The 12447-nt window shown below is 31.4% G+C and overlaps 1 long non-coding RNA gene across 1 annotated transcript in view; it reads right to left on the reverse strand.

The window, feature by feature from the left end:
* LOC146995211 (uncharacterized) overlaps nt 1-12447 on the reverse strand; it is a 361401-nt gene that overhangs the window by 276682 nt on the left and 72272 nt on the right. The window lies entirely within an intron of this gene.

Raw genomic sequence — 12447 nt, forward strand, 5'->3', positions numbered from 1 at the left:
ATATCTTTTAGCAAAGATTGGCAATTCATGAAAATGTGGAAACAAAGCATGCATTACACAGAAAAGTATTATGATTCGTTAACGAAATTCTTCACAAATTTCCAATGTTATAGAAGTATTTATATTTTGTTTGAAACTGTTTTGATAAAAGTAGTGCTTGAATGACAGACGTGAGCTATGATTGAACAATTTACAATAAAAGCTACTTTATTATAAAATAAGTTACAATTACAGCGCATTAAATATTACAGGTGCAGTGAGCTCGATTAAAGGCGGTAATAAATATAGTTTGTTTTATTCTACAATAAAGCATATACAGACATTGGGACTTCTTTGAAGCAGGAGAGATACAAATGAGCAATGCCCTCGCCGAGACTCGAACCACGGACCTCTCGAATACGCGCCGAGTGTGCCGACCACTACACCACGAAGGCATATTAAGAAGGTGGGAGAAATACCTTATAAGCAAACTTATTATTTATTTTACAATGAAGCAAACTACATTTAAACAATAGACTTAGATGTAATGAAGTAAAATTAAAAGTAATGAAAACTGTAAAGGCAGTCGGTGACATTATAAGATATTACCTCGCTTCATCCAGCACGTCTTCGGGGGGTAACGATAGTACACTCGACGCGCATTCGAGAGGTGCAGGTTCGGGCAATGCCCGGCGAGGGCATTGCTCATTTTTCATGTCTCCTGTTTCTAAAATAACCCAATGACAGTACAACGTAGATTAAGAAATATGGCATTTCGTCATTGTAATGAAAAAGACGTAGCAATAGTGACGGCGTAGAACGAAGATCCATAATGAAGAACAAATTTAACCACCGAGATATATGGAATACTAACATTTATTTCAGTTGACTTTGCAGCCGCAATTCACTTGGCGCACTAATAAGTTTCTGCTTCGGTACAGTAACATTTCAAATACTGTTGTGTTAGGAAGAATAGCATGAAGCAGCATCTTAGCGACAACAGAGGTAGAAGCAAAAGTACGCAGTTATCCAACATGAAAGTTCACCAAGAGAAAGATTTCAGTTCTCGAAATTTCAAGTTCTGATTTAGTTACGCCGAAGTTTTAATTTGGGTTCCGAATTAGCTACGTCATTAGCGTAACGCAAGCTAAATGAGGAATTAAGGGATTATTACTAAATTAAATTATAAGCCGGTTTATATTTTAAGAAACTATTAATTAATTAAATTAAGCTACTTTACATATTTTTATTTTATATATATATATATATATAATTAATTTAAGGGGGTAAGGAATTTAAAAGCCGTTAAAATACTTGAAGGTAATCTATCTTTTTTCCAGAACCACGTTGTAAAAATGAAATATACATATATATAAAGAAATTTAGAACTAATTTTTCACAAACACCAAAAATTTAAATTCATTATTAATAAATTTCAGATAATCTTATAAAGGCAATAAAGCAGAGGTTCTCAACCTTCTGACTAATGCGTTACTATCTAAACAAAAACTGAATAACTCTAGTACCACCACTACATTTTACAATGATTATATTTCAATTTCTCAACAGAAATATTAAAAAAGTTATTTTTTTCCAATTGTATAGCCTATTGGCTTATTGTATTAAATATGCACACATAAAAAAGTATTAGTAAATACTGGTTGCCATTTTAATTAGCAAAATTTAAGATATAAAGCTTTAATTCTAAAATTTAGTGTGAAATTTGGGCCTGTTTAAGAGAGATTAATTTCTTTATGTCTTGTCTTATTTCACTTAGTTTTAGTCGCAAATTAGGATCATCTTTTAATTTCGTTCTGTATTTATTTTTCAAATATAACATGGAAAAAAATCCTTGTTCGCACAAATAGGTTGCGCAAAAAAAGCAATAAAAATGTAATAGCTTTTTTTGAAATGTCTTTAAATTATTTTTTTCGGTTCAGCCAAAATTAACAAGTGTGTTATTTTTGAAATCTTTAGCTAGATTTCGATCACAGAAAATTTCTAACGGCTGCTCTTTCTCTTCATGAGATAAAATTTCAGGTTCATTCGAACAAAATGGATTTCTAAACCAATTTTCTTTTCCATAATCCTCGGAAAATACACGTTTGAAATTATTTATCAAGGAGAAACAATGATTTTTAATGTCGGATAATTATTCTTTATTTTCAAATTATTTTCGGTTAGAAAAGTTTCTAAAATCGCTAAAAAAGCTTAAAATATTATTATCCAATTCTTTGATTATTATCTCCAATTTTTTTATCGTAGCATTGATTTTACCTCTAGCGATAAACAAATTTTAACACTTTGTCCTCATAATCTTAAATTTAATTCATTTAACTTTCTACAAATATCAGCTAAATATGGTAAACGCGCCAACAAAAATTCACTAAGTAGACAATTTAGCAATTCAAATTTTGAATCACGGAGGAAAATTTGAGTTTCTGATTGAAGTTCGAAACGACGATTTAAATTTATCTGCAGATAGCCACATTACTCCGAAATGTAACAAAACCATTTCATGTTCACTGCCCATCTTTTGGCATAAAATAGTAAATAATCCAGAATTTAAAGCTCGGATTTTAATAAAACTTACAATTTTTATTTCCTTGTACGAAGCAAAAAAGAAGTATTGTAATCGCGAAAAGTTTCAAGCATCATATTTCAACGCAAATATCCATTTTCATCGCTATCGAATGCAATTTAACGATGTTTTTGCGTGACATCTGTACGTAAGGACAGAAAAAGGACTCTTTTTTCCCAAACAAAATTTTTGAACTAATTTAAAATGAATTCCGAAGAGAATTTTTCGTGGCCTCTGTTCGTACGTACACGTATCTCGCACAACTCAAAAACGAGTAACCTCAGAACGTTGAAATTTCGTATATAGGACTGCTATAACATGTAGATGTGCACCTCATATTTTGGTTGCAATCGGCCGCACCAAACGTATATAAATATATTTATATATATATCCACTCTGTTACCCGGCTCAGTGATCTCAGTTTCCTTACTCTTATATGTTTGTAAATTGTGCATTTTTTGCTTTAAAAATGATTGAATTATATTGTTCTTACTTTCCGGTTAATGTTTTTATGCCTTTAGCAAATCTGAAAGCAATATTTGTACAATTATCAACAATTTGAAAGCTATTTAATTGCAGTTAAGCCTAATTTTTAAATAATATGGCGGACATGTTGTTTACATTCAAAACAGCAAAATAGTAGATTTGTTGCCAATCTAGGGAGACTAAGCTTTGCAACAACAAAGATAACGCCTTCATTTATTTTATTGCGAATTTAGTCCTTTCTGTAATGTTTTCGAGGAAGTAAGTGTTTAAGATTTACTTCGTAATTTTAATATAGATATTTTGAGTTTTTATGTATTTTTGCCTACTCGCGATGTGAGAACTGAATTAATTGAGTGAGAAATATTAAATCGTCTGTGAAAAACTGTTTCATTTTTGTTTTGTTTGCTTATTTCTTTTATACAACATTCTAGATTTATTATAGTATTTGAAAAGAACATGTGGCAACGATGAGATAACTCTTCAAATGATATAGATTTTGTGGATTCCGAGTTATAATATGAAAAAAGTATAACGCTGTTTAGTGAACCTAGCGCCTGAGTGGCGCTATGGTAAACAAATATAATGAATTTTAAAGAGTGCATTTATTCTATTGTGAGTAGATTTAATCCAATCCAATAAGTTTAAATGAAATGCAAGAAAAAAATGCGTATAATACGGTAATATTCCCTAGAAGGAAGTCATGTCGTGCACACATCAATTTTTTGTTTCTAACACTGGCAACAGTAGCACAATTTAAAAAAAAAAAAAGAAAAAAAAAAAAAAAGAAAAAAGAAAACATTTGACTTCGGCTGTAATTCTTTTAGTATCGTCTGTGATTTAGACTAGATATATTGTGTTTTTGTAGCTGCACTTGTTCGTCGTACGAATTCTACAAAAATTAGTACCATTTTCAAGTACCATTTGATGATTTTCTACCTATTAAGTTCCTCCTGGATCTTCGATCCTTCTGAAGGAAAAAGGGTAAGAGAAACAATTTTTCTAAATTTTGAATTTTAGAACTTTTGAAACTTTGAATTTTAAACTTTAAACATTTCGAACTTTTTGAAATGAAAAATTTAGTTATAATTTTTCAACAGAGACAGCAAATCGACGTAAAAGAATGATTGTAATTGAAAATAGAGCAATTTGAGCCTGCAAGTGGTTATGACATAAAGTACAGACATGCTAATAAATCTCTAAAATAATTAATGAGATTCTATTATCTTTCTTATAGGAACTTACCTTTATTTCCTATTAAGTACAACATACATTTCTATTACTCCTTTCAAAAACATTATTTATAACAAATTTTGTTAGGTCTACGGCTAAAAGAATAATTTTGAAAATAAAAACGGATTATTTTACTAAAGTGTATGAGCGGCTGAGCTGCTATTGACCTTGAACAAACTTGAACAGGATGTTCGGGTATTTAATTTTTGAATTTAATAGTTAAAAATATTTTATTTCTTCACGTACCACCTATTTTTCTCCTGCGTACCACCAGTGGTATAGTTTGTGGTGTTGCGCGGCCCCAATCTACACGCAACAATAATAGTGACTGCTATGAACTGGAAAGTACATAAAACTCTTAAGAAGGGTTTAACTCCCTTTTTATTCTACTTTAGAAGTTACAGATGCGTGCACTTGACGCTCACAAACTACGCCGACCCGGCGGTAAAATAAAACTAAGAAACTAAAAATGAATAATAACAAGTTACTACCTACGAGGCTCTCTAAACGTAACTAACCTTACCGCGTTCTAAGATACCGCTGATATTTCAGCAAACTTCTGAATATTAAGTTGAAAGATTCAACTATCTGCCGAGGCAAGCACACAGGCCGAATAGCGCGGTTTTTCAATTTCTACCTAGCCACCTTCACGCTCGTGAAGCAAGAAAGCACACTTACGAACTTGTTTCCCTTCTATTTAACTCAAATTCACTTCCGCTGAAAATCTGAATACTTTGCGCGTTCTACTAAAATTTACATACTCTGGCATTGACAATTCCAGGGGAAAGTAAGGCTTGACAGGAAAGATAGTATAAACTTAAAATAAATGTTAGTTAAAATAAATATAAACCCTACAAGTTCACCCGAAAATTCTGGCCCCTCTCCAAAGCAAGGGGAAAACAAAGTAAATTCTAATTAGATTCTTGTATCTTAAATAAAGAATATTTAAAGAACTGATAACGCAAGTAAAATAATAAAATACTTCAGTGAAAAATTCAAATCAAAATTTTACCTTTAAACATATAGCATATAATACGAAGAATCTAAAATGTTAGTAAGAGGACTCAAAGCTCACAAGAAGTAATTAAAAACATCTTTACACTTTTATTAGAACACCATCGAAACATTGAATAAGATCGTTATAGTAGTGACGTATAGGTTTGAATGATCTTATTCAGTTTCGATGGTGTTCTAATGAAAGTGCTCGAAGTTTTCAATTACTTCTTGTGTGCTTAAATTAATTCTTTTCACTAATGTTTTACGAGTATAATTTCACTTCCGTTTTAAATTCTTTGAATTATATGATATTTAAGGCCAATTTTGGCAAAAAATGGCCAACTTTCTTTTATTCGCTCATTGGATAGCTTGTTTATTTAGCTTTTCAAAACTGGTCGGCTTTTGTTTCTAAGTTAATTAGAAACCAAGATATTAAGGATTTCTTAAAGATGCAAAAACCGGAAACGGAACCATTTAAATCGCCAAAAGTGGCCGCATTCGGAAGTGTTGAAAAGAACTAGAATAGAAATAAATAATTTTTTTACCTTTGAAATGCAATGCACCTTTAAAGAGAGGGAATTAAAAGAATCTTACCTACAATCTGTGCAGCAGCATGAATTTATTTTCAATAAAATTCAATAATTTTATTAATTACTTGTCGAAAGCATGTCCTCGCTAGCATATGAGTTTGACTTAATTCGAAACATAGCATACTGCAATTATATTTATCTTAGTCTTTGATTATTTTTAATAACATTCGAGATAAAAGTATAATAAAAGGTAATCAAAAAATCGAAGTCGTGTTTGTAAACGTAAATGCGCAAGGAACAAATTTATGAAACGGGTTGCGAAGGAAGTTGAGAATAATGTTACTAAAGCAATTCCCATAGAGTGAACTAAAACTAAAATGTTTCTTATCGGCAAGAGATGTTTTGGAAAGTTATGTGTAACATAAAAGATATTTATGTTTAAGTAGTGTCACCAATTATGAACGCATAAGTGATATTCAGAAGCCCCGTTCCAGAGTTAGGTAATAGATAGGGAAAAAAAGTTCTTGATGGAGTGTCAACGTCGTTCACTAATGGATGTCTTTATTGACAAACTTTATAGTGGAGTTTGAATCAGGAACAATGAATGAAAAGTGCTGTAACTGCTCCATATTTTTCACACTTTGTCTAGCGCAAAGTTATCTATGCATGGTCAGTGCCAAGATGGACTAGACATTTTTACTTCCTTGGACAAAGTAAAAAGGAAGTATTGTAATCGCGAAAAATTTCAGGTATCATATTTCAACGAAAATATCGATTTTGACCGCTATCCAATGCAATTTATTGATGTTTTTGCATGACATCCGCAAATAAGGACAGAATAAAGGACTTCCCCCCCCCAAAAAAAAAATTATAAAACTGATTTAAAATGAATTCTGAAGAGACGTTTTCGTGGCGTCTGTGCGTACGTACGTACGTATCTCGCATAACTCCAAAACGAGTACCCTCAGAACATTGAAATTTTGTATGTAGAAGTTCTATAACGTGTAGATGTGCACCTCGTGTTTTGGTTGCAATTGGCCGCACCAAAAGTATATAAATATATTTATATCTATATCCACTCTGTTACTCGGCTCAATGAGCTCAGTTTCTTTACGCTTATAAGTTTGTAAATTGTGCATTTTTTTGCTTTAAAAATGATTGAATTACGTTGTTCTTATCTTCCGGTTAAGGTTTTTATGCCTTTAGTAAATCTGCATGCAATATTTGTGGAGTTATCAACAATTTAAAAGCTGTTTAAGTGAAGCTGAGCCTAATGAATTTTGCGATGGCGGACATAATTGTTTATATTTCAAAGTTGGCAAAATAGCGGATTTGTTGCCAATCTAGAGAAACTGAGCTTCGCAACAACAAAGATAACGCCTTCTTTTATTATTGCGAATTAAATCATGCTTAATCCATTCTGGAATTTATTTGAGGAAATAAATGTTTCAGATTTACTTCCTAATTTTTAATATAGATATTTTTTAAGTTTTTATGTATTTTTGCCTTTTCCGGAAGTGAATTAATTGAATGAGAAATACTGAATCGTCTGTGAAAAACAGTTTCTTTTTAGGTTTTTTTTTTTTTTTTTTTTTTTTTGTTTTTTGTTTGCTTAATTTCTTTTATACAACATTTTAGATTTATTATAGTATTTGAATAGAACATGTGGCAACGATTAGATAATTCTTCAAATGATATAAATTTATATTCATTCTGAGTTATTATATGGACGGAATGTAACGCTGCTATGTGAACTTTGGTAAAGAAATATAGTGAATTTTAAAAAGTGCATTTATTCTATTGTGGTTTATGCACTATCAACGATGTAGATTTAATTCAATCCAATAAGTTTATATGGAATGCAATAAAAATGCGTATAATTTAATATTCCGTGCAAGTCATGTGGCGTAAAAGTTTTTTTGTAAATATCAGCGAGCTGCATCAGTTGGAAGTGTGTACACAAATCCAAAGGACTGCCAAAGAATGTAATTAATATTCTTCAGAGAATATATATAAAAATATGTGAGCAGAAACTCTTATAAAAGTGCTTAAAAAGAAAGACACAAAAGGGAAACAAAATTTTAATGACGTTTTTTGGAAATTTATATTGATGGAATTACAAACTCTTAAATTGGGGGCATATATGGCTGTTATACACTTTAACAAAGAACTTTTAGGCTTACTCGATATTTTAAATTGTATAGGTATGCAATATGGTGAATATACAGGTGAGAGATTTAGTAAGCTCGACATGGAGCGAATAAGTAAATCACTACCCAGAGTAAAAATTGCCACAAAAAACAAATAGGCTGAATATAAACAGCAAAACAGAGAAAGTTGAATAAAAGGAAGGTATAACCTATAAATATGGGGAGTTTTAGGTATCTGGGTTAAGATTTAATGATAAAAAAATATAGTATTTTAAACTTTTAATGCATTTTTCTCAAAATCTATTTTTTCTAAAAACTTGCAAACTTGGTCCAAGCTAAATCAAATTGTTATTATTTTATTTTTATAAAACTTTGTATGCTTAGTCTATATATCGTTATCTATGGAATGACATAAGAGAATATTTATACGTTAAATATTTTTAAAATTGTGGCCTGTTATTTAAGTAATGACATCATGAGTTTATCGAAAATCTCACAAAAAATTTCAAAATTCTGAAATATTTTTATTATTTAAGATATCCTTAAAATTCTATGTCATTCCCTAGATAAAAGCATATAATTTATTACTGTATGAGTTTTTTAAATATAATTGTAATATTGTTTCGTATAGAATGTTTCAAATTGTTTAAAAATTTGCTTAAAATTTCACATAAATTGAATATTTTTTGCAGGATAATAATAGTATATATTAAATTTTGATATTCCATAATTCATCTCTGTAGATAATGAATGAGAAAATGTGTTTATAGTATACTTATACTGCTTTTTGAAAAAACGTGCTCCGAAAGTGGTCGGATATCTTAAAAGTAAAATTTTGATTTGAATTTTTCACTGAAGTATTTTATTATTTTACTTGCGTTTTCAGTTCTATAAATATAAATATATTCGCTAAGTAGTTCCCTGGGTTCTTCAACACTTAATTAATAGATAAAAGTGAGGATCCCTACAAATTATTTGATAATTAATGCGAATTTAAAATGTAGAAAACGAATTTTCTAATAAAATTTTATTTTAGTATGGATTGCTTTCACTAAACCTTACATCGAATGAAATAAAAGGGACGCAGGTGCGGAATGCTTTTGTATAGGGCCCAGGGCCTCAAGAAGTCTTGAGACATTCCTGCTGCTCCTACGCATTACATTTTGTTCCTGCCAGCTCTGATAGTTGTAATTATTCGACTTTGCAATTATATAGCTGCCGATATGTTGATTTTGACTCTCGGATAGAATTTTTGAGCCAGTACCGAGTAAGATTCTTTTGTAGTCTTTGACTACTGTTTACAAGTTTAACTTAACTTTGATTGTTTCTGTTTAGTTGCCTAACCAAGAGTTGTGGCTGATGTCATTAGCACAAGAAAGTGCATTTATGTTCTAATTTCTGATTAACGAAAAAAGGTTATTAAAACTTTATCATCGCTTGCAGTTACTTTAGACCTAGGGATAATTCGTTTCACGTGTGATGAGATTATTAGTTGTAGATCAAGTGTAACCCCATAGCATAATACGAAAAACCAAAGGATATAAGCTTGATTTCAGTCAACTTCTGGGAAAGGACTGTGATGTATCGGACTCCATTTGTCTCTCAAATGAGGATCTCTTCCATTTAAACAGGATATGTTAAGAAACAAAATTCATGTAAATTGGCATAGTAAAATCTACAAGTTGCTATTGGTAGTCCTTTACATTTGGTGTACCATATCGTTGATGTTTATTGCTTCATTTTTGGTCCGGTGTTCATTGATAGGAATCTTACGAGGGAAGTGCACATCAGCATTCTCAGGAAGAATTTGCTCCATTTTACCGCATGATTGATGCTCCTTCCAGTTGCTAGTTTCAACAAGACGATGCAGAACCACCCATGGCAAGAATAATCTTGGATTACCTTTATGAGATGCTTGATAAAGGTGTTTTGTCTGAGCGTTATCCAAACTTGCATGGGAAGGGTTTTGAATGGCCACCAATATCACCGGATGTGACTCCATGTCACTATTATCTATTACCTTTGGGGTCATTTGAAAGACAAAATGTTTAAGACAAAACCTGTAACCGTTCACGGAATGAAGCAAGCCACAGAGGCGAAAATTTTCGATTTTTCCACCAACGCATTATTTCAACTGATGCGTAATTTTTTTTCTCATGTTCCGCCATGTCTATGACAAGCAAGGGTGACATTGTGATTTAAACTCGCAGGGCCTCAGATCATTGCCCAGAAAGAAGAAGTCTTGTCACAAGTTATTTGTAAACTGTAGATAATTCCGGTGGCTTCATGCATTAAAAATTAATCCTTATTTGTCACTCTTCACTCAAGACTATCAAGACTCACGGTGCTCAATTCTTGGTTTCCATATTGTAAACATTTTATGCTCATTAGATTTTCTCCGGGAAGGAATGGCAGATTTTCTCATCGCATGCTATGTGGATGTTACTGCCATTGTGGGGAAGTCAAGAACACGCATCTATGCAACACCCAAGCTAATGAAGAAAAATTGAAAATTGAGGATTTGCATAAAAAAATTAAAAGATAAAAATCAAGTTTTATAACATTTTAATCAAACTGGACCGACTGTCCTGGATGAAAATTCAAAACTTTATCCCGTAATAAAATATTACGTTTTTTCAACATTTTTTTCACTCAATTATTTAAGAGTCCTTAGCTTAGGATTTCATCGGAAACTACGATCATTCTAAACGTTTCAAAATAAGTTTTTGAAATTTATTATGGGAGTACCGTTTCCTGAGAAAATCAGAGTTTCACAGAGACCTTACAAACCGAAAAATTAGTCTCATAAAGTATTTCTAAGGATAAAGAAAGAAGATTTCTGATAGTATAAAATTTTTAAAAAATAAAAAATCTGAAAGCTTTTAGATTTTATATTGTATCCAAAGGGACCTTTTTTAGGTTTTGTGTGTTACCTTTAATTATTAAATATCATGTTCTTCGCACTTAAACTATAAAATTCAATTCAACAGCAATATCACAAAATATTTAAAAAGAGTACATTTTCATAATTTCTGATACAGTCTTGCGCGTCGGGGATGAATTTTTTCCCCCCGTAGAGTGTTACCATTGCTCGCTTTGAAATCCTTGAGTTTGCTTATCAATATAATAAAATAGGAAATCGATAAGAAAACAAATTTCAAATTCAAATTAGGGTTTCTACAGGCCCATATTCTATGGCAGATTGCGTTATTCAAATTTTGATGGCTCTAGGTACCGTTGTTTTGTCACAATGCGAGAAACATACATACATTCGTGCAGATTCTTCATTATTTGATTTCTTTAAGTATAATGCAGGGCTCTAATGTGTGGTGGCAACAATTTTGAAATGCGAACCGACGCAAAATTCCAAAACGAAGTTAATAGCTCATCTGGCCAAACTGCACCTCTGGGCTGAAAGCTAGAATTTGTGACACTGTCAAACTACCGAGAAAGTCACTGACAGTTTTAAAAAGGTCACAGTTTTAAAATTTTATTACTGAAATCTTCCCCTTGTCTAACCGAAAAAGAATATATTTATTTATTCATCAAGAAATCGCTTGGTAACATATCTGGAGCCACTTGACCTTAATTACCTTGTGCATCTGAAGAAACTTGGCCTGAATAGCCTCGTATACTTGAATAAACTCGACCTGAAAAATTGTATGCAGAGAATGCAGACTTCTACGCCAATTCAACAAAGCAGTTAGTAATTACAGACAACTAATTTTCATTTAGTATTAGCATTTATAAAAATAACGATTAAAAAATACCGGTTCGGTCCCGCAGATACATTTAAATATATGACATTTACTTTTAAAAAATCACCATTTGAACCTAGCTTTCGAAGCATTGAATTGTAGACGACTAGTAGACTATGTATTGAGAAAGCTTTCTAATTCATTTTAATATGATTGAAATAATTATCTGAATGAAAATTCTCATTCGGATAAAAATGCCCATTGTATTTCAGTATGGAACCGTGATCAGAAACATTCTACACCTGAAGGTTTCTTATCGAACTATAAAATAGAAGTAAGATTAATAAATTAATTAATATTTTCTTCGACATTCTCAAATTAAAAATTTAATTCAAATTACATTTTTTTACATATAGGTACACTTTAATATTCACTCTTTATGTGGGTATTTATTGATATAAAACTTTCTTAAACATTAAAATATCTATATAATTTACAACTTCTCCGGGATGCACTCAAAATTAAAATATCGATCAGAATATTATTGTAAAAATTGAATGTAGATTTTTAAGGATCAAAATATTTTTAATTTCATGTTTGTGAAATTTGTTTTCGTTGCTTTTTTAATTTAGATGAATGATATTTCTTAGCATTACAAAATCATATTAAAGACCCTCTACCGGATGAGCGATAGAATCCCTGGACACTGGTAGTCCTAACCTGGGCTCGATTCCTGGCGAACGTGCTGACTGCATGGGCACTTCATGGTTTTCCGCATGTGTAACGTGTATACGAGC

This window comes from Stegodyphus dumicola, chromosome 10, assembly GCF_044657685.1.
Source record: "Stegodyphus dumicola isolate Sdum_Otavi_A_Nest chromosome 10, ASM4465768v1".
NCBI classification, from domain to species: domain Eukaryota; kingdom Metazoa; phylum Arthropoda; class Arachnida; order Araneae; family Eresidae; genus Stegodyphus; species Stegodyphus dumicola.